The sequence below is a fragment of the Lactuca sativa genome, chromosome 8 (assembly GCF_002870075.4).
Source record: "Lactuca sativa cultivar Salinas chromosome 8, Lsat_Salinas_v11, whole genome shotgun sequence".
In the NCBI taxonomy this organism is placed as follows: domain Eukaryota; kingdom Viridiplantae; phylum Streptophyta; class Magnoliopsida; order Asterales; family Asteraceae; genus Lactuca; species Lactuca sativa.
The window spans coordinates 187,915,860-187,940,108 of NC_056630.2; the positions used below are offsets into that span (position 1 = coordinate 187,915,860).

The following is a 24,249-nucleotide window of genomic DNA, read 5'->3' on the forward strand; positions in this document are numbered from 1 at the left end:
TATTTCTCAGGGAATCAGTAATACAGGTAACCACCAGCTTTTGAAGAAGGAACGCTAAGGACGTTTATCATTAAACATTTATATCATCATATTGTAATATTCTTTTGCAAATATGTATAACGCAACAAGATACGTTTTTATTATATATATTATGGTTGTGTTACTTTCTTTACAATATTCAATTGTTGTGATACTACATGAAGTCATCCACCCCCGAATGTTTCGCCATTCTGGTTTGGGGGTGTGACAGATTGGTATCAGAGCATTGTTTATAATGAACTAAGTATATCGAACCACATAAGATATACAAACTATAAATGCAAAGGGGACCAAAAACCCTCTGACAAAACGTTTTCATGAACAATATATTTTCTTTTAAAATATACATCTTTACTCGCATGTATTAGTCTCGTATCATGACAAGTTTTCTAAAAAGTATTAAGGCAAGTTGCGACACTACGATTGGGCCTCGAGGTATGTAATCAGGTCGAGAATAAATATAGCCTGATCAACTATATTTTTCCTAGATTTGACCAACGTACGTCGAGGAATGGTCATACTGGACAACAAGCCAAAAACTTACCAAATACAAATTATTTTAGATTCGCCAATTTGAAATACTATAGGAGTATTATTAAAAATAATTGTACAATGAAACATTTGTGCTCCGTAAGGATATAGTTAAACGTAGGAAGTCACTAAATAGAAATTTCTTTTCTTATAAAATTCTCATACCTCTATCCTAGTACAGACAAATGGCCGGATTCCATTTATCGGGAGATCCCTACTACCCAAACCAAGGCAACGGCGGCTGGATAGAAGAAGACCCGGAAGAAGGCCCAGAGGAAATCGAAGAGGAGGTCGAGGAAGAACCCGAAGAGGGAGTCGAAGAAGAGTTCGAAGTCGAAGTCGGAGAGGAATTCGAAGTCGACGAGGAGGTCGAGGAAATTACTAGTGGAACAGACTCCGAGCTAGAAGTAATCGACCCTCCCATCCCTCATCCTCCCGAAATCAGACCATATCAACCGGGACCCATTCCCATGTGGGGAAGCTACCTCTACTACTGGAGCCGCCAGCAAGGTGTACGCCCTCCCTTCGGCATGTGTCGAGATTTTTACAATGTCAGTGGGGGAGGCTCAGCTGATCGAGCACTTCCTGTCATTATGAACGCCATAGCTACCCAGAACTACCAGACGGACAAGCAAGTAGCCAGAGTTCGTGAGATCAATGCTGCTACTCAGGGTAACGCCGCAGACATCCGTCGTCTGGAAGGACTACATGAGAATATCCAAATCTACACAGGGGCGCTTCAGAATCAAATGATAACGGCACTAGCAGAAATAAGAGAGATGAAGGAACAACAAGCAGATCTCGAGAGGCACTTGATGGGAGTCAAACAGTCGAATGCCGAATCTAGCTCCAAACATGCAACACGCCACAAGTAGAGCTTGCTCAAACCCCGACAATTTTGTTATAAAATAGGACTCGGATAAAAGTTTTTCCCTTATTTCCTTTTGTATCTGTAATCGGAGACCTCTAGGTAGGTCAAATTTTCCAAACAAGAAGCGTAATGTAACACACCTCAGGTGTGACCTATATATATAAATATGAAGTACTTCTTTGTATATCTCTCGGAACTTATGGGATTAACTAAAAATTTCTATACCTACCTTGAAACCATAAACTAAAGTCAAAACAAGTTACAAGATACAACTAACACACGATTGTCAAAACATTAGAAACTTATAGTATTCATTCTTATTTTCTCTACCAGAACATGCCTCCTCGTAGATCAACACGCAGAAACTCAACTTCAACACCACCTCCACCACCTCCTCCAATTATGGATGCCATTATGTTCCAAACTGTTGTAACCGCAGCGATGGCTCAAATGAGCAACAACGGGTCGGGAGGAGGAACAAACAGCTTTACAAATGGCCAAGGTCAAGGTCGTTCAGGGGTATGCACTTACAAAGACTTCACCAACGGAAAACCTATTCCCTTTTATGGGACTGGGGGAGTATTGGCTCTATCTCAATGGATAGAGAAAACGGAAGCTGTATTCGAAATTTGCGCATGCCCTGAAGAAAGCAAAGTAAAGTTTGCTGCTTTTACTTTCTCTGAACGCGCCCTGACATGGTGGAACGACCACGTCAAGACACTAAACCTAGTGGTGGAAAACTCCATGGGTTGGGAAAACTTGAAACGAATGCTCCTTCGAGAATACTGCCCAAGGGGCGAGATTCAGAAGCTCGAACAGGAACTGTGGGGCCTTTCGATGGTAAGCTCGAACATCGCAGGTTACACCAACAGGTTCAGTGATTTAATAACACTTTGCCCAGGAATGTTGATCCTGGAAAGCCAAAAGGTCGAGAGATACATCTGGGGACTATCACCCCAACTTCGAGGAAGTGTGTTAGCTTCCAAACCCATGACCTTCGACAGCGCCAAGGAACTGGCGCAATCTCTCGTTGATCATGGTGTCTGTCAAGGAGTTACGGTTGTCAGGACTGAACCAACCAAAGAGAAAAGCAACAACGAGATCAATACCAACAACAACAGCATGAAGAAATTCTGGAACAAGAGAAAGGGGCAAACTTCACAAGAGCCTTCAAAGAAACAAATGGTTGCGGTTCATGCTGCTACTGCTCCCACCACAACTCCTGCTACCCCTGCGCCAACAAAACTATATGCAGGGAACCTGCCCAAGTGCAGCAAATGCAACTACCATCACCATGGTATTTTCCGCGAGATGCACTGTAGGAACTGTGATAGGAAAGGGCACACATCTCGTTTCTGTAAGGCACCAGCGCGACCAGTCACTCAAGTTCCTGGTACTGGGATAAGCCAGGCATGTTATGGGTGTGGAGAAATTGGGCACTTCAAGAGGGACTGCCCCAAGACGAGAAATGTTGGCGGTGTTGGGAGAGTGTTGGCAATAGGTCAAAATGAAGCAATAGCCGACCCAACGGTGGTTACGGGTACGTTTCTCCTCAACAACATTTATGCATGCATACTCTTTGACTGCGGTGCGGAGAGAAGTTTTGTGAGCCATAAATTCAAACACTTACTTAATCAAAGACCCCAACCACTCAATAAAATATTCACGGTAGAAATGGCTAACGGTAAAACGGAAAGCACAAGCGATATGTACGTAGGGTGCACATTAAATTTAAACGAACACTTATTTCAAATCGACCTAATGCCCATTTCGATAAGAAGTTTCGATGTCATCATCGGTATGGACTGGTTGAGCCTTCACCATGCCGATATACTGTGTCACGAAAGGGCCGTTCGTCTCAATCTGCCAAACGGCGAAACTCTTGTCATTTATGGTGACAAACCTAGTTCAAGTTTACAAATCATCTCCTGTGTTAAGGCACAAAAATATCTTCGCAAGGAATACCATGCCTTTCTAGCCCACGTAGTGGACCAGAAACCAGAACCAAAGAACATTAAAGACATTCCGGAAGTCTGCAACTTCCCAGATATTTTCCTAGAAGATCTTCCAGGAATCCCACCAGAGCGCCAAGTTGAGTTCAGAATCGACTTAATCTCCGGAGCTACCCCAGTAGCAAAGTCGCCTTACCGTTTAGCCCCAGCCGAGATGCAGGAACTGTCCAGTCAATTAAACGAGCTGCTGAGCAATGGATTCATCAGACCGAGCTTCTCACCATGGGGAGCACCAGTCCTATTCGTGAAAAAGAAGGACGGATCCTTTCGCATGTGCATCGATTATCGGGAGCTGAACAAACACACGATCAAGAACCGATATCTCCTACCGCGCATAGACGATCTGTTCGACCAACTACAGGGAGCAAGCTTCTTCTCAAAGATCGATCTAAGATCTGGTTATCACCAACTGCGAGTGCTGGAAGGAGACATCCCCAAAACGGCTTTCCGAACACGTTATGGTCACTACGAGTTTGTAGTAATGCCCTTCGGATTGACAAATGCTCCAGCGGTGTTCATGGACTTGATGAACCGAGTATGTCGTCCCTTCCTGGATAAATTCGTGACCGTGTTGATAGATGATATACTCATCTATTCTAGAAGCCAGGAAGAACACAGCCAACACCTCCGCCAAGTTTTGGAAACGTTGAGGGCAGAGAAGCTTTACGCAAAATTTTCCAAGTGCGAATTTTGGATTCGGAAAGTGGATTTCCTAGGACATGTAGTAAGCAAGGAAGGGATACACGTGGACCCTTCTAAGATCAAGGCAATAGAAAGTTGGACGACACCAAGGACCCCTACAGAAATCCAGCAATTTTTGGGACTCACCGGGTATTACCGAAGGTTCATACAGAACTTTTCGAAGATTGCCAAACCACTTACCACCCTAACTCAGAAGAGTGTGACCTTCGACTGGGGAGAAAAACAAGACGCCGCGTTTCAAACGCTAAAGCGAGCCTTATGTAGTGCGCCCATCCTAACCTGGCCGGAAGGAACGGAGGACTTCGTGGTCTATTGCGATGCATCAAACCAAGGACTTGGGTGTGTCCTGATGCAACGAGGGAAGGTCATCGCCTACGCCTCAAGGCAACTAAAGACGCACGAAGTGAACTACACAACGCACGATCTTGAGCTAGGAGCAGTCATCTTCGCTCTAAAGATATGGAGACACTATCTCTACGACACGAAATGTACGATCTTCACCGACCATAAAAGCCTCCAACATATCCTCAACCAGAAAGAACTCAACATGAGGCAAAGGCGGTGGGTAGAACTACTAAATGATTATGAATGCGAGATTCGATATCATCCCGGAAAGGCTAACGTGGTGACCGATGCACTCAGCCGGAAGGAATACTCGGGCCGCAGAGTGAAGTCTTTAACCATGACAATCCATTCACACCTGTCCACACAAATCAAGGAAGCCCAGATAGAAGCCTTAACATCTGGAAATGTGGCAGGAGAAGCCTTAAGGGGAATGGATAAGAAGTTTGAGGTCAAGAATGATGGAGTTCATTACTTCATGGATCGGATCTGGACGCCGAAGTTTGGCGGATTCAAAGAAGTCGTCATGAACGAAGCCCATAAAACACGATACTCCATACACCCCGGCTCCGATAAGATGTATCTCGACCTCAAGAAATTGTACTGGTGGCCGAACATGAAGGCCGAAATTGCTACCTACGTGAGTAAATGTCTGACGTGCGCCAAGGTCAAGGTAGAATACCAAAAGCCCTCGGGATTGTTGCAACAACCAGAAATACCCGAATGGAAGTGGGAACGTATAACCATGGATTTCATAACCAAACTACCCAGAACGGCAAACGGACTCGACACTATCTGGGTGATTGTCGACAGGTTAACTAAATCAGCGCACTTCTTACCGATCAAAGAGACGGATAAATTAGAGAAGCTAACTAGGACATACCTCAGAGAAATTGTATGACTACATGGTGTGCCCATATCCATTATCTCAGACCGAGATAGTAGGTTCACCTCAAGGTTCTGGCAGTCGCTACAAAAAGCTTTGGGGACAAGACTAGACATGAGTACCGCTTATCACCCACAAACCGACGGCCAGAGTGAGAGAACCATACAAACCCTAGAAGATACGCTGAGGTCTTGCATAATCGATTTTGGTAAGGCATGGGACACACATCTACCTTTGGTCGAGTTCTCGTACAACAATAGCTACCACACCAGTATCAAAGCTGCCCCGTTCGAAGCCCTCTATGGCCGCAAATGCAGCTCACCTTTGTGTTGGGCTGAAGTGGGGGACACACAACTAGCAAAAGGTCAAGCAACAGACAACACACTCACAGGACCAGAAATCATAAGGGAAACTACGGAGAAGATTGTTCAGATTCGGGAACGTCTAAAAGCATCAAGGGACAGACAAAAGAGTTACGCGGATAAAAGATGGAAACCCTTGGAATTCCAGGTCGGAGATCGAGTTCTACTAAAGGTCTCGCTCTGGAAGGGATTAATACGCTTCGGGAAGCGCGGAAAACTAAACCCAAGATACATCGGACCATTCGAGATCCTTGCCAGGATCGGCCCAGTGGCTTACAAACTTAGATTACCTCAGGAGCTCCACAACGTACACCCTACCTTTCACGTATCAAACCTAAAGAAGTGCTTGTCCGATGAGACCCTTGTCATCCCTCTAGACGAAATTGCAATAAATGAGAATCTCCAATTCGTAGAGGAACCAGTAGAGATCATGGATCGGGAAATAAAAAGGACTAAACAAAGCCGCATACATATTGTAAAGGTCCGCTAGAACGCCAAGCGAGGACCTGAATACACCTAGGAACGCGAGGATCAGATGAAACAAAAGTACCCGCATCTTTTTCCTAACCTGTGAACTCTATCTTAGATTAAATTTCGGGACGAAATTCCCTTAACAGGGGGATGATGTGACAACCGTATATTTTTCCAAAAGCAGTGTAACGCTCAAATGTCAAATACAACGAAAACTATTTGGAATCAACTAAATTAACCTCAAAAATAAAGTGTTCAATTATCTAAGTTGGGATGCAACAAATATTAGATATCATGCCAAGGTTTCCAAAAACGTAAAGAACGTTCAAAACCGGGTTATATTGAAGAAATTATAATCAATCGTATATTTACGACACACCGTTAAAACGCTATTTAACGTAAAAAGTGAAATTTCAATAAAATGCATTTTTGCCTTAAGTATCTAAACAAAAGATGCAGACTTTGTTAAACTGTAAACATACATAAAAAGATCGCCCAATTTGGACCTCGTATGAAGAAGTTACGAATTTCCAAAGTTTCGTAACAATTGTAGAGGGCTAAAAACTCGAATTGAAGATCGAGTGTTATTTAGCTAACGCAACCTAAACGAAAGTTGAAGATCTCCACAATAGGAGTAAAATGATAAAAAGACAAACGAAAACCGACGTCGAATAAAGAAACTATGAATTTTTAACGGACTTTAGGAGTCCCGGCCTATTAAAAATATATCATTAAAAATAAAGTCAAAACTAGCCGACGGAGTCTAAATGAAAGTTGTAGAGCATAATCTCACCTATGCGTGGATATAAAGAACGCGAAAAACGGAGCCCGTACGTGAAAGTTACGGAATTTAGAAGACGGAAGCCGGGATTACGCCCAGCGTAATATAGGAGTACGCCCAGCGTACTTAGGAGCAGGGTCGAGTCCCATCGGCTGCAGCTCTACGCTTAGCTAGACCGGAGTTGTAAGTCGTGACGCATTTTTACGCCCCGCGTAACCAAAGTACGCCCCGCGTACCGCGTACGCCCAGCGTACTCTAGAGGTACGCCCCGCGTACGCCATCCTCCAGCCCTATAAATAGAAGGTTTGAGCCTCGGGTTTTTGCACACCTTCTCAAACTTCCAGTCAATCTCTCAAGCTCCAGAGATCATCCCAACGCCCTCGGTTTCCGCACCCGAGCCCCCGACGAAAGATCTACACTACCGAGACCCCCGAAGAGTCCGAAGGCGCAGCTTTCCGCAGTTGAAGTTCTACTCAACTCTAGTCTCTCTCTTTTCAAACCAAACGAGTGAGTCCATACCCCTACCTTTCAATTCTTTTCATGTTTTACGGGGGAAATACAAGTACATTACAAGTCAAAGTATCATTTTATAAACATAATTATAATATCTATCTTATAGAGTATTGATACAAACATCTTTATGTTTAAAGGGCTATTATATCACCAAGTTATTCTTACTAAATGGAAACATACTTTTTGAGAAACTATAATGAGTATAGTTAACAAGTTATTCATACATTTTACATATACATCTTGACAAACAAAATACTTTCAAATGAAGTAAAGTCTTTCTTATCGTAAATCTGTTTATACCAAGTAATGTGAGAAATTCAAACTTCAACGTACTCGTATGTATGCATTTCAAGTCCTGTATTATATACCATAATCTCTTGGAGGGAGAGCGTGATACTTGTGTATATATCTATACGGGATTGACAACCCCGCACCTAAACTATTAGCTATAGTTAGACCGACAGGTCTGGGGTGACAAATGTCATAACACTACAACACCTGAAGAATGTTGTTATAGGCCGTCAGTGTCAATAGTATGGTTATAAAACTCACATAAAAGTATAAAAACAAGTTTGATTTATGAGATTCATATATGCATTCAGTTTTCCACATTATTTTTAGCACAAAGTTTATCATTATTATTCAAGTATGGAACATACTAACGCACTCCAACTCTGGAAACTTTTCAAACCATTTATAGAAAATATTGGATTTTCTGAAAATCTCGTTCATCGATTTATTACTAAAAGGACATACTTTTCAATGCAAAACACTTATGAACTCACCAACTTAATTATTGACACTTTTTTCGAAACCACTTGTATTTCTCAGGGAATCAGTAATACAGGTTACCACCAGCTTTTGAAGAAGGAATGCTACGGACGTTTATCATTAAACATTTATATCATCATATTGTAATATTCTTTTGCAAATATGTATAACGCAACAAGATACGTTTTTATTATATATATGATGGTTGTGTTACTTTCTTTACAATATTCAATTGTTGTGATACTATGTGAAGTCATCCACCCCCGAATGTTTCCGCCATTCTGGTTTGGGGGTGTGACAAGGATGGTCCCAAGACAGCCTTCCGAACTCGTTATGGACACTACGAGTTTGTGGTGATGCCGTTCGAATTAACCAACACGCCCGCGGTATTCATGGACCTGATGAATAGGGTGTGTCGTCCTTACTTGGATCAATTCGTCATTGTGTTCATTGATGACATACTTATCTACTCTCAAAGTAAGGAGGAACATAGTCAACATCTCCGTAGAGTCTTAGAAACATTGCGGTCGGAGAAGCTATATGCGAAGTTCTCCAAGTGCGAATTTTGGATTCGACGAGTCGAATTTTTGGTCCATGTTGTTAGCGAAGAAGGAATACATGTGGACCCTTCCAAAATCAAGGCCATTGAGAACTGGTCAGCACCGAAGACACCTACAGAAATTCGTCAATTTCTAGGTCTAGTTGGCTACTATCGCAGGTTCATTCAGAACTTCTCCCGCATAGCGAAACCTCTTACAACACTGACCCAGAAGGGCGTAGCCTTTGACTGGGAAGAGAAACAAGAAAGAGCGTTCCAAACGCTCAAACGAGCCTTGTGCACCGCACCGATACTATCCCTCCCCGAAGGGATAGAAGACTTCGTTGTCTATTGCGATGCATCCAATCAAGGACTCGGATGTGCTCTGATGCAGCGAGGTAAAGTCATAGCTTATGCCTCGAGATAGCTGAAGACACATGAGGTTAACTACACCACCCATGATCTTGAACTGGGAGCAGTCGTATTTGCTCTGAAGATCTGGAGACACTACCAGTATGGTACAAAAAGCACGATCTTTACAGACCACAAGAGTCTACAACACATCTTCGACCAGAAAGAGCTCAACATGAGACAACGACGGTGGGTCGAGCTACTCAGTGATTACGAGTGCGAAATTCGTTATCATCCGGGTAAAGCCAATGTAGTAGCCGATGCCCTGAGTCGGAAAGAATATACTGGTCATATAGTCAAATCTTTGACTCTAACTATCCATTCACACTTGTCCACGCAAATTAAGGAAGCTCAGCTCGTCGCTTTGAAACCTGAAAACGTGGCTGGTGAATCCCTTAGAGGGATGGATAAGAGGTTGGAAGTCAAGGGTGGCGGAGCCTTATACCTCATGGATCGGATCTGGACACCGAAACACGGTGGCTTCAGAGACTTGGTCATGACCAAAGCTCACAACACTCGCTATTCCGTCCACCCAGGTTCAGATAAGATGTATATGGATCTTAAGAAGTTATACCGGTGGCCTAACATGAAAGCAGATATTGCTACCTACGTGAGTAAATGCCTTACTTGCGCAAAGGTCAAGGTCGAATACCAGAAACCCTCCGGTCTCTTACAGCAGCCGGAAATACCATAATGGAAGTGGGAGCGGATTACTATGGACTTCATAACCAAGTTGCCCAAGACGACGGGTGGACTTGATTCCATATGGGTCATCGTCGATAGACTGACCAAGTCTGCACACTTCCTGCCGATCAAAGAAACAGACAAGATGGAGAAACTTATGAGAACTTACATTAGGGAGATTGTAAGACTGCACGGTGTTCTCTTATCTATTATCTCAGACAGAGACAATAGATTCACTTCGAGGTTCTGGCAGTCATTACAAAGTTCCCTAGGAACTAGGCTGGACATGAGTACAGCCTACCATCCACAGACCGACGGGAAAAGTGAGAGAACTATCCAAACCTTAAAAGATATGTTGCGCGCCTGTATGATTGACTTTGGGAAAGCTTGGGATACCCATTTACCCCTCGTCGAATTTTCCTACAACAACAGTTATCACACGAGCATAAAGGCAGCTCCATTCGAAGCCCTCTATGGCCGAAAGTGCAGATCCCCTCTGTGCTGGGCTGAGGTGGGTGATACCCAGTTAACTAAGGGATGAGTTCCCGAAAGCACTCTCATGGGTACGGAGATCATTCGGGAAACGACAGAGAAGATCGTTCAAATCCGTGAACGATTGAAAGCCTCTAGAGACCGACAGAAAAGCTACGCTGACAAGCAAAGGAAATCGTTGGAATTCCAGGTGGGCGACCGAGTTCTACTGAAGGTCTCACCCTGGAAGGGCTTGATAAGCTTTGGAAAGCGTGGGAAGCTCAATCCAAGATACATAGGTCCTTTCGAGATTCTCGCAAGAATCGGCCCTGTAGCTTACAAAATTAACCTACCCCAGGAACTCAGTAACGTACATCCTACCTTCCACGTCTCGAACTTGAAAAAGTGTATGTCCGACGAGACTCTTGTTATTCCACTCGACGAGATCGAGATCAATGAGAGCCTCAACTTTGTGGAGGAACCAGTAGAGATCATGGGCCGAGAGGTCAAGCAAAGTAAGCAGAGCCGTATCCCGATAGTGAAGGTTCGCTAGAACGCAAAGCGTGGACCTAAATTCACTTGGGAACGAGAGGATCAGATGAAACTTAAATACCCTCATCTTTTCGCTTAGTTATGTGTAATTTCTTATTTGCTTAAATTCTAATTTCGGGACGAAATTCCTTCTAACGGGGGGATGATGTGACAACCCGAAATTCTATTATGTACAAACAATATCACTTCAATAGAAAAGCCATTTTCTCTCTCACGGATCTTCGGGTTTTCATCCCAAATCGTGAGTACCTCTCTCTAGTAGTGTTATATAGCTCTTAATGTGTTTATAACATAGATTAGATAGCTAAACAACTAGATTTAGGAGTTTACTCCCCAAGGTGTTCTTGGGCGGTAAACTCCCGAAACAATGCCTAGCATTTCCCCCGTGATATGTTACTACCTTAGGCTTGTATATAGGTGTAATTGGGACAAGAAAACATCAATGAAACACCAAAGTTTGGGTGTTCACGGCCCAAGAAGATCTTGGACCGTGAACTCCAAAATCATGGACCAAAGAGTGCTTTTGGCACTCCTAAAGTCTAGGACAATTACCTAGGTTTACTCCTACATAAATCATGGACTTTAAAACATCAAAAACACTTCCCAAAGTGAGTTTACGGCCCTAATAAGGTTCTTGGGCCGTGAACATCAATCAAGGGCACCAAAGTGTGCCTAAGGCCTTCATTTGCTTTAGGTAAAAGTCTAGAACCTATCCTACATGTGTATGAGACTTGAAAGCATCAAAAACACCCTTCCATGAGAGTTTACGGCAGTAAACTCCAAAGGAATTGGCCTTGGGTCCGTAAACTCCTCAAAGGAGTGTAGTTATGCCCTAAACCCTTCCATGAATTAACCCAATAAGTTGGAATGCTTCAAGGAATCATTTAGCACCTCAAAACAACAAAGGACATTAAGCCTTGGAGTTCACGGCCGTAAACTCAAGAGTTTACGACCGTAAACTCCTTGTGTGGGGTTATATGGAAAGTAAACTCAAGTATGGGGTCCTTAGGAACCCTAAACCCAAGTGCATTGTCCCACAACAACTTAGATGCAATCCTTAGGGCTTAGAACACTTACATAAAGTGTTTGTTATGTTCTAGGATGTCTTAACATTATCAATTAGTAAATTAAGACTAATTGAGTGCATATATGTGTGATTATATGTTCATTAGGATCGTAGTGTGTATACAAGTCCTCACTTGACACCTAACAATCCTACACCGTCCAGTTCATCCAAACCACCATCTACAGGTGAGTTCATACCCCTAAATGAATATTTTAAATGTTTTTAAATGATTTAATGGGGGGAATACAAGTAGAAAACAACATGTTATTAAATCACTCATATGTATTTTATAACTGTGTTTTCATCCAGCAGATTTCACATACTACAAAATGTGATGCATGAAATGGTTTTCTATCTTAAAATACCTTGATAATAAAAGTATTAGTTTTGAAATGTTTATTAAAATGATATCAAGTCACTATTAATTATTGTTCAAAACTCTTAGATATCTTGCAAAACCATTACTTTTACCTTCTTGAACAACAAATTACTTTCCAGTTAATTATCATAGGGATAGTTAGAAGAAACAAAACATTATTCTTATTACAAGGAATCACACAAGAGTCAGTTCATTCATGATTCTATACCAGTACATTACCTGATACATGAGTACATGTACATATACTTACCTGATACATGAGTACGTTTACATATGCTTACATGATACATGAACACACTTATATGAATACTTGTATCTCGGCTTGCGAGGATGATTTATTAGTACTATCTGTGTAAATTGTCTTTTCTATCCCAGTTCAACGGGATATCTAGGCGGGACTAACCATTCCGAATCCCAACTGATTAGCACCAATGGTTGATGACCATCTACGGAGGTCTAAGGTTAATACTTATACTAGGTAGATCGATTTCGGGACTAACCCTCCCTCCACCTTGCTGCCGCTACAGAGGATGAGTGGACAATCTTCGGATGTTCATTAGGTTATACTTTTCGCTTATTGCGATGTTGTGTTAATCCTAGTACCCAGTGATAACACTTACATTAGTACTTTTTCTGGACAATCTTCGGATGTTCATTAGGTTATACCTTTCGCTTATTGTGATGTTGTGTTACTCCTAGTACCCAGTGATAACACTTACATTAGTACATTTTCCTATTTACTTTATTTTGTGATATATTCACATAAACGAGGAGTTAGACTAAGTACTTTTAGTACTAGTCAATAGAAAGGAAAAGCTATCATTTTTACTTACAAAAACATTCGGGTCTTGGTAGAAGACTACATTGTCATAACAAAACATTCGGGTCTTGGTAGAAGACTACATTGTCATTACAAAACATTCGGGTCTTGGTAGAAGACTACATTTCATACTAGTAGGAAATAAGGGATTTCTTAGGGTTTTTCATACTTATATCAAGTGTCTTGCTTAAAGATTTTACATGACATTCATAACAGTTTTTCAAAACAAGACAAGGACATCATAGCTAGCTAGCATACACTATGACTAGTGGACTAGGGGACTTGATGACGTGCCCCTCAGAGCGGGCCAGAAGCAAGAGAACCCTCGGCGAGTCGCTCGCAGCGAGAAGCCGGCCCAGCGACTCGGCCGCCTCAGCGGTCGAGCACTCCCGTGAGGCGACCGCTTAGGAAGTCCACCCTTGCTAAATATTGTCCTTTAGCTATAGTCCAAGGATAACGGCTCCAAGAAACAAAGAGCGCGGTCAGAGCATTATCTCCTGGACCAATCGTTGGGTCGGACACAAACATGGAGCACGGCTCCCCAATAAGAATGGCGGATCCTGTCGGAACCGCAGTCCTTGTCCCTCTTACGGACCGAGGAAGATCCTCAATATAAAAGGACGCCCCCTTTGCCTTGGGAGGTAAGCTATTCAACCCTAAATATTCACCTCCATACACACAGATTTACCTCGCTAACTTGTCCGTCGGAGCGACTTTCCGGGACTCCCTCCCGGAGAGCGGTTGACATATTTTCTCTTTTTGTGGCCTTTTAGGTTCCATTCTGGCGACCATCTCTCAGCAGCCATGGTGGTTCGGAACCAGGTCACATCAATGTCCTTAGCCATTTTTGGTGACATTGAAGCACTTTTTGGTGGTTTTTGGCTCTCTGAAGTGAATGAAGACCTTGGTAAAGCTATCTCTTGGCAATCCAGCTTCCACCTCACCTTGCAAAGCTTTTGGACCATTGTAAGTCATAAAGATTTGGTAGTTTTACCTCTTGCATTCTAGATCTAAGTTTTAAGCTCCTTTTTGCATTGTGGTGAAGGATTTCATGCATGGGATCCATAAAGTTGGCAACTTCATGGATCATGGAGGCATTCTCTGTAATATAATCTGTGGATCTGAGTTTTGGTGTAGTTTGAGACACCAAGCATGAGTCTTGACCTCATTTTCCCCTCTTTTGACCTAGTGAGTGTTTGAGTCATGCATTGGACATGCATGACTGAAAGGCTATGATTTTATCATCCTTTGGGTGAGGGAAGACCGTATGGAAAAGTCCCAAGTAATGGCTGAAAGGAATAAGAGCTTAATGCTTAAGCTGGCCAATGCAACTCTCACAACGTGAAGAACAAGCATGTCACGTCGTGAGAATGCATGCCATCCCGATTATTTTGTCCGGAGTAGGTCACAACGTGACCTAGGAGGTGGTCACGACGTGACAATGATTGTAATCGAGGTTGGGCAAGTTGATGGGCTGAGTTGACCCGCTAAGTTAGGACCGGCTCGAGTCAATGCTCACGACGTGACCTTGGGTTGGCCACAACGTGAGGGTTAGGTGTTGGAGTTTGGACCATTGACTTAAGTCCATTTTGGATCATTTGGGTCCTAGGGCTCTCTAGATGGGCTGGGCTAATATTAGGCCCACTTTGGGCTTGGGCCTTATTGTATTGGGCTTAACTCTAGAAATATAACTAGGTTTGGTATTGATTGTGTTCAGTATAAGGAGTTGTTATACAACAAACCTAGGCGTGAGTTTTGCTATATTCTGATTGAAGTGAGTCTCCTCACTGGATTCATGGGTCGAAGGCACCAATGCCGAACCATTATCTTGTTATCTGGAATGCTAGTTATCTCTGTGATAATTGCATGAAAGACTAGGATCTGGCCCCTGCACTGGTACGTAAGACCGGGATTTGGCCGTCGGCACTACACGGAAAGACCATGGTTTGGCCCATGGAAGGAAATGATTATAAGACTATGATTTCGCCCATAGCATATATTTTTTCTTTTATGTGTGATATGTGGTATTTTGGGGAACTTACTAAGCTTTGTGCTTACATTTTATGTTTATGGTTTCAGGTACACCCAGTTTAAAAGGGAAGGGCATATGATGTGCACAAAAGTACCCACTAATTTTATTATAACCTAACAAACTTAGACTAGCTATGCACCTATAGGCAGTGTACCTAGTCAGATTATAGTATAGCTTGGGTTAGTCGGGTATCGATCACAGGGAACGGTGTTACTAATTAATCTATTTGCTATCAAATTAACCTAATTATTAACAAGTTTAAAAGGGGTTTTATCTGATTTTACAAGATCATACGAACTTAACTCAAATTCAATCAATAAGTAAAAACACTCTTGTTTAGTTCGAATCCACTTCGTCCTTATGGCCAGCTAATAATTATGGATTATCAAGTTGGTTTTAATTATATTAGTAATTTAAGTCTAACTTTACCAATAATTAATTAAATCATGTAAAACTATGTATGGTCACACACAATTTAAACACAGAACCAATTATGAATATGAGTATGTTATGTAAGATTTATTATGTGAATGCAATTATAGTCATAATCTACGTTCTTTAGCACAGCTAAGTTTATTTACTTTAATTACTAACATTGGTCAATCCTAGCTCTAACAATTTAATGTTCACTAAATCATTAGGTAAACAAGTTCATGCAGTTAATGGTCACTAAGCTACACAGAATATGAAATTAGGCAACGAAAGAAACAAACATAAGCATGCTAGGTAACTATAAATCAAACACAAGAAATTTACCAACTAAATAAATCCATATGAAATTAAGTTATTCATAAGTTAGAAGCTTCATCTAGCTAAACAAGAGTAGCTAGATTCAGCTGCTCATAATAGCAACTAACAAGCAAACACAAACTAAATAGACAAACATGTTCATAAGTATCAAATAAGTAAACTAAATTATAAACCTCTACTCCTTTGGTGTTAAAAACCTTTTTCCACAACTTCTCCTCTGCTAAAAATTGTCTTCTGGAAACCCTTCAATAAGCCAAAAGGTCCTCAAAGTCGTACGGCAAGGGAATTTATAGCTTTCTGATTTCCCGAGTTCACGTCGTGAACCATAAGGATTCAAGTCGTGAATATGAGATAACCGTGTTCGGCAAGGACTCTTCCACCCGCATGCATATCTTCTAAAACTCTCCACTCACGTCGAGAACAATGAATTGTTCACGTCGTGAGTACGTCTTTTGGGTGATTTTCCATTCTTCTTTTCTTCAATCCTCCAAAGTTCCATATTCTGTCAATTTCAGTCCTTATCTTCGAAAATGCTTTTATTTGGCTGCAAAATAACAATTTAAACTCATAAGTACCATTATTCTATACAAATAACCAAAATATCAATAGAAATGTAAATAAATATTGCCTAAAAATATGTATAAAAATGAAAATATCAAAATACCCCACACTTGTTCCTTGCTTGCCCTCAAGCAAATCTAATTATTAAATCAAACCTTCATTACCAATATCACATAGAACAATCCAACTCAAGCTCAACCATTATGCTAAAACCTCAACGCATACGTTTGTGTCTAAAATGTTTCCTAAGTAACCCCCCTCAATTCTAAATACTCACAATCCTCATAAACACTTGCCCACTTCTTTTGAACAATGCTCATTTTATTCAACCCTCCGAATCCATCCTCGAAAAGCTTTCTAACCTCAAGGTATTTTTGTAAAGCTACCCAAACATACATAAACTATAGAATTACAACTTTTAGATACCACAATGGAGCTCTTGAATTCTTCTTTGATATTTGATATTACGATCTCTTTTAATTCACCACCTTGTTGTGTGATTTTTGGTATCTTCAAATTTTGAAACTTCAGAATTTTTGATCTTTGATCTTCATACTTTGATACTTTTATGCTCCAAATATTCTTCAACTTCTTTACTTTTTGTAAATTCTCTCTTTTTTTAACATGTATCTCACTTTTTTTCTTTATCACTCAAAAACCTACATGCTTAAGCAAGGGCGCTTAACTTCAACCTTTATTGGTTAAGACATATCTTTCCTGGATACATTTCAGGTTTAGGCTGCTAAACCTATTGCATCCCTCAAACTAAGCGAGGTTGTGTTTTTGTCCCATGATTTCACTAGAATAAAGGAGGCCACAAATGCACTATAACGTTTATCGTCTCAACTAAACATTTGAGCTCTTATCGGATCATCCCATATAACACTAGCAACTACAGCTCAAATTATTACTACTAGATCCAATTAGTAAAATTTTTAAAATTTTTAAAATTTACCAAATTATCTAGAAATTTACTTTTTTCTACCCCCTACCCCACACTTATTTCATACAATGCCCGCATTGTATGCATAAAAGAAACTAAAAGCAATAAAAGGGAGAAAATGGAACAGACTCCCCTAGGATAGAAGTGGCAAGATCGAACTCCAAACGTGTAGTTGCATGTGCATCTTGAATATTGAACTTCATCTAAATAGGAACTTGGATTTGTACTCGCGAAAGATGTAAGTAAGCCAACAAGCGAAAAAAACAATGAATCGAAACTTCAATCTCCTATAAGAATGGTGTAAGTCTTCAAAATGTGTATAGTAGAGGAAATAGCCAGAATGCTCGTCATAAAACACCGAATTTTGTGAAAATGGAAAACTCACGACGTGAATTCGCAGGAATGCGGATTCAGAAATCCCTTGGAACCCAACTCACGACGTGAATAGTAGATGCTCACGTCGTGAAAACTGGGCAATTGAAAAATGAAACTGCCCATTCTTCTTATTACTTTTAGCATCCCACTCCAATATCCAAATTAATAAAGACACTTTTGAATGCAAAAGTTGTATGACTCCTTGCTAATTTCATCATCTTTCTCGACTCACCCCACACTTATTTTTAATTGTGGGTCTCGACTCTTAACTCTAGACTCATAACACTCTTTACTAGACTTTCACAACCCTTGACTTTACTCCCTTCCTAAGACTCCTTAGCAAGCTATAGTTCAAACAACCAAAAGGAAACAAAAGTAACATAATAGTAATCCAAGTGTTTAACAATCCATACAAAGTTTTCAAACCAACAAATCAAAACCAAAAAAAATAAAAACTAAAAACTAAAATAAATAAGAACAACTAGTGATCAATCATCCTCTTCTTCATCCCGATCTCCACGAGTGCCTGCCCCATCTCCTCCTTGTCTATGATACTCCATCCACCTCGGGAAAATTAGGTAATGATACCCTAGGTGAGGAGGCTGCTCCACATGGAAATGTTGCACCATATTCTCTACCGTTCCTCCAATCCAATTAACACTCAACGAGAGCTGATTGAAATACCCAACCATATCATCCCCAATATGTGATCCTACCATGGGAGCGGGTGGATACATTGGCTGCCCTCTCTCTCCCCGTCCTCTCACGTTCCTCCGCCTTGGCCTTTGCTGTGGTTCGGGTTGGTCACCCTGTTGCTCACCACCCTCATCATTTGATGGCAAAATACCCCAATGAGATCCAAAGTTCCTAAAAACTCTCATCGTTTCCAAATACCCCATAGTAAACTCGTTCCCCTACATGCAAGTCAAAGAACGATTGATGACGAGAACGATAAGACCATAAGACCGGGCCAAACGTGTAATAAAATGCCCTCCACAAATAGGGCTCCCGAGTCGAGAACTAGCAGCAGAGTCAGCCAATAAGCGTGCTAAAAAGTAGGGAATGTTGCAACACACTCCTGGCTGCAAAATGCACCATAAAAAGAAGAGATTTTGATTTGTCACTTTGTCCCCATGCCTTCTGTGGTTGATGGAGAAAGTGATCAGTCGGTGGAGTAAACAGTGGATAGGAGAGCGAATGCTGCTCTCGGGGGACACTCCGGAATTGATTATCACGGAGGCAATATTATGCCAGAATGCAAACCCAGTAGTACCATCTTCATACCCTTTAGCTGCCTCCCTAAAAAACATTCCAAATTCAGGTGCCATCGCCTGTTGGTGATCATATATACCAACCCTCCAAGAAAATTCCATGAGGTTACATTCCCGATACTCCCCCCCCCCCTAAGACGAAAGACCAGTGTTTGCTGATAATGTGGATCTTGGACATTCTCTTGGAATGTCACTGTGGCGAAAAACTCTACATACAACTCCTTATAGACCCGCTCTTGGACACGGAAAATATTGAGCCATCCCGAGCAAGTGAATGAAAAACCATTTCCAAGAAACATTTTGGTAAGAAATGGGGACAGCCTATCCGTAAGCTCGACTTCCCTCAAACAAGCCCACTGAATAGTGGGGGCAATAGCAAATTCCCGATTGTAAAGCCACCCCAACCGATTGTTCCATCGTGCCAAAATTTCTCGAGGCATAGTTGTTGGGAAATTGTAAAACGGGTGGAGACTAGCAACCTTGGTTTGAACTTCTCTTCTGGGAGCCATAACTGGATAAATAAACATAAAACACAGCCAAAAAAAACATAACAAAAGATTAGAAGTAAACAGAACTGAAGTTGTCAAGTCCCAGGATTCACATCGTGAATCCATAAAGATTCACGTCGTGAGTTCGTAACGCAGCAACCAAAATCGGTAATATCAGGACGCAAATCAGGTCAACAATGTCAATGGGGTTTACCCCTATGCTTCCAACCACAAATCATCAACATTCCAAGGCTATTATTGGATTTTTAGGGAACATTTTAGACATTTCAACTAAATACAAACCCTAACCCTAAGTTTCAACTATTAAAGAAGAATTAGACATGAGAATAAAGAAGTTTTGCCTTAGATCGAAGGATTACGTAAGCAAAAACGAAAATAGAATGTATTTTGGCCGAAATCGGAGCAAGGGGGACTAGTTTTCACTTTCACTTCATGGGGAATAAAGAATGAATTGGTCAAAGAGAGATCTATGTTCTTTAATTTTTGGTCCCGAATTTGTCACTGTTCACGTCATGAATCTTTAAGGATTCACGTCGTGAGTCCTGTCTGGGCTTAATTTTGGGCCATTCATTCTTCATCAGAAATGGATTAGTCTTGGGCCATTTAATTTAATAGAAAAATGGGCTAATATGTATCAGCAATATATTGTTCGGTTCATTCCAAACTCACGTCGTGAATCATACCGATTCACGTCGTGAATATTGTATGATAAATTTTTTTTTATTAATCCTAAATGTTTTTTTATTATATTCCATAAATTTTACCACTTCATTTTTAAGACCCCACAATTAGTGTTTAATTATAAATAAAGTGAGTTGGATGATATGATCGATGTTTCTAAAACTAAAAATGCAAAAAATAAGCAGAAAAAGAAAGAAAAACGCAAACAAAACTCGGGTTGCCTCCTGAGAAGCGCTTCTTTTTTATGGAGTCATGAGCCGGACTCCGTGCCTCCTACGTCGACTCGTCAGAAGAGTCCACCACCAAGATCTTTTGCTCCTTGAAACGCCTCTTGTAATCTTGCACTCGATGAATATACGCCTTTTTAGAATTCTCCTTTTTAGCCTTTACTTCGTTTCCATCGAGCTTGGGTTTGATCCCTTGAATCTTCAATTTTACATCATCTTTAAGCTTCATAATATCCTCCTCCTTCTTCACAACTAGGCTAGTCACCTTTGATGTAACCTCCTCTTCATCACTAGACATGTCATCACTTCCCTTACTCACCCAAGATGTTGGTTTTGTATAAGTAATGACCTCAACGAAAAATGGAACGGATGCCCTTGGTTTAGTGCGCTTGACTTGATCAATTGTCTTGATTTCTTCCTCCATGAGTTTTTCCAATTCTTCAAGTTCATTGTCTTCAACAATATTGGACACTTCACCCTTAACATCATATCCTTGAAATCCATCTTCCATTCCAAAATTTCCTTATCATCTCCAACTCTCAAGGTTAGCTTAGATTCGCGTATATCAACTAAAGCCCCAACAGTGTTTAGTAACAGGAGACCAAGAATAATCGGAACATCGGGATCTTCTTTCATGTCCAACACCACAAAATCAACTGGGAAAACGAATTTCCCAATTTTAACTAGGATATCTTCTACTATGCCTCTTGGGTGAGTCACTGAACGGTTTGCCATGTGAATTGTCATTTTAGTACCCTTCATTTTCTGAATATTAAACTTTTGATAAAACGAGAAAGGCATCAAATTAATGTTAGCCCCAAAATCGGCTAAAGCATATGTCTTCAACTTATTACCAAACTCACATGGAAGAGTGAGGCATCCAGGATCTCCCATCTTCTTAGGTATCTCTCCCAGCACAGCCCTTGAGCTTTGTTCACTTAGAATTACCTTAGAATTCTTTTTCAAATCATGTCGAGTGTTTATTAAATCTTGGAGGAACTTAGCATATTCTGGAACTTTTGCAAGTGAATCAATAAAAAGAGCATTAATAGGAATACCCCTTATTTGCTGAATAAACTCCCGATGTTTCCTTTCCAGTGGACTAAAATTAGCTCGAGACGGGAATGACAAAGGCAGTTTATAAGCTGGAACAGATACGGATTTCTTCTGTTCAGACCGAGCCCACAACGTGAGCATAGCGGGCTCACGATGTGAACTGGGTATTCTAGTAGATTCTTCGTTTTCGAGTTTTGTCTTCTTATGCTTTGGTTCAGATGGATTTGGCTCCATTTCTAAAGCTTCTAGGAATTCATAAATCACTTCTTCTTCAGTGTCAATGGCCATGACGTGAGATTGAACTTTCTTTTCGGGAGACTGTGAGGATAAATTGTTGTTCACCAAAGTAGCGAGTTGATTAACTTGGACTTCTAAATTATGAATTGACGCCTGATGATTTCTTAATGAAGCTTGCTGGTCAATCATCATTTTGTGTTGTTCCTTCATCATATTCATGTGTTCTTTTAGCACTGCATCGGTATCTTCGTGTCTTCTCTCGGATGCTTCCATGAATCGGGTCAACATGGTTTCTAAGTCCATTTTCTTCTCAGTTGGTGGCTGTTCTTTTTGGTAGAAGCCTCGGCCAGTTTGCTTATATTTCTCTTCCTTTTGCTTCTTGTATTCTTCGTATGGCAGCCACTCTTTCTTTGGTTTTCTCCAGTCTTCATCGTATTTATCTCCACTTGAATAGCAAACTTGATCTTTCTTGTTCCCGTATTCATCCATGTTGCAATCTTTTGTCAAATGTGGGCCACTACATCTCTCGCAACCAACTCGGATTGCATGAATTGATTGGTCCATTTGGATCAATCTCCTATCCATAGTGTTAAGCATTGCCATCATAGCAGCCATTTCGTCAAAATGTACACCCCCAACTCCTTTCACACTTTCATTCCTTGGATTGTGGTATTCACGAGAATGCTTTGCAAATTCTTCAACCAATTCCTTGACCTCTCCTGGATTTTTCTTCGTAAGTGGTCCTTGAGAATCAAGGAGTTGTCTTGTCATTACATTGACCCAGTCATAGAATATGGACACTTCTTGTTGAATGTTAAGGTCATGTTGAGGACAATTCCTTAACAACCCTTTATAACGCTCCCATGCTTCGTAAAGTGACTCCCCCGGGTTTTGCTCAAAATTAGCTATTACCTTCTTAAGTTTAGCTATCTTGGATGGTGGACAGAATTGGTCTAGAAACTGCTCGCACATTTGAGCCCAAGTAGTGATTGTAGCAGGTGAAAGTGCTTTTAACCAATCCTTTGCAGCTCCCTTAAAGGTAACGGGAAGCATCCTTAGCAAGACGGTATCTCTGTGAACATTCGGGACATTGAAGTAATCAGCAATATCGTTCACTTCATCTAAATGCTTGAATGCATCCTCATGATCTTTTCCATAGAATGGGATATCCTTTAGTGCAGAAAGGATATGTCCTTTCAGCTCGAATGTGGCAGTGGCAAGAATAGCGGGTTGTTCTAAGCCTGGACCAACATCATCTCGAATTCACTTTTTGTAAGCTCCCATGGACATTTCTTCAATATTCGCCATCTCGTTCCTTGGCTTGTTTCCGGGTTCACTTGTATGTTCTTCAAATTCAGGCTCGGTATCGTATTCGGACTCGGTTTGGACGGGTATTTGATCTAAGTGTTCAAGCTTGCTCTTGTTCTTTGAAAATGAACTTGACTCCCCCGTTTTCTTCCCTGATTTCTTTTAGAACACGGACTTGAATTCTTGTAAAGGCGTTTTCTTTGGTGTTTTATCTTCTTTCACGCTCTTATCCTTCTTTTTGTGAATTGCAGACTCGGGATCTTTAAGTGGTAGCACCAAAGGTGTGTTAGAACCTCTGGTCATGAACTCCTGAAATAAAACAAAAAGATAAAACGTAAAACTGAACTAAGAAAAACAAACTTAAATAAACAAAACTAAGGACTTCAGTTCTCACGTCGTGAATCTTAAAGATTCACGTCGTGAGTCCTGTAATGCAGAAAAAAAAATTAAAACATAAAAGTAACTTCTTGCAGGTTTTACCCTACAAAAAGGACCGATTAATTTAAAGCAAACAAACTAATAATTAACTAAGCCGTTCCCCGGCAACGGCACCAAAAACTTGATGTGCACATAAGTACTCACTAAGTTTAATATTTATAACCTAACAAACTTAGACTAACTATGAACCTATAGGCAGTGTACCTAGTCAAATTATAGTATAGCTTGGGTAAGTCGGGAATCGATCACATGGAATGGTGTTACTAATTAATCTATTTGCTATCAAATTAACCTAATTATTAACAAGTTTAAAAAGGGTTTTATCTGATTTTACAAGATCAGAAGAACTTAACTCAAATTCAATCAATAAGTAAAAACACTCTTGTTTAGTTCGAATCCACTTCGTGCTTATGGTCTGCTAATAATTATGGATTATCAAGTTGGTTTTAATTATATTAGTAATTTAAGTCTAACTTTACCAATAATTAATTAATTCATGTAAAACTATGTATGGCCACACACAATTTAAACACAGAACCAATTATGAATATGAATATGCTATGTAAGATTTATTATGTGAACGCAATTATAGTCATAATCTACGTTCTCTAGCACAGCTAAGTTTATTTACTTTAATTACTAACTAAGATTGGTCAATC

General features: G+C 40.8%; 1 non-coding gene across 1 annotated transcript; it reads left to right on the forward strand.

Annotated features, from left to right (window-relative positions):
* Positions 1-22,661: 22,661 nt before the first annotated feature.
* On the forward strand, positions 22,662-22,768 carry LOC111916191 (small nucleolar RNA R71). The gene has a single exon (XR_002858458.1). It is a non-coding gene; the product is annotated as a small nucleolar RNA R71 (small nucleolar RNA).
* Positions 22,769-24,249: the final 1,481 nt, after the last annotated feature.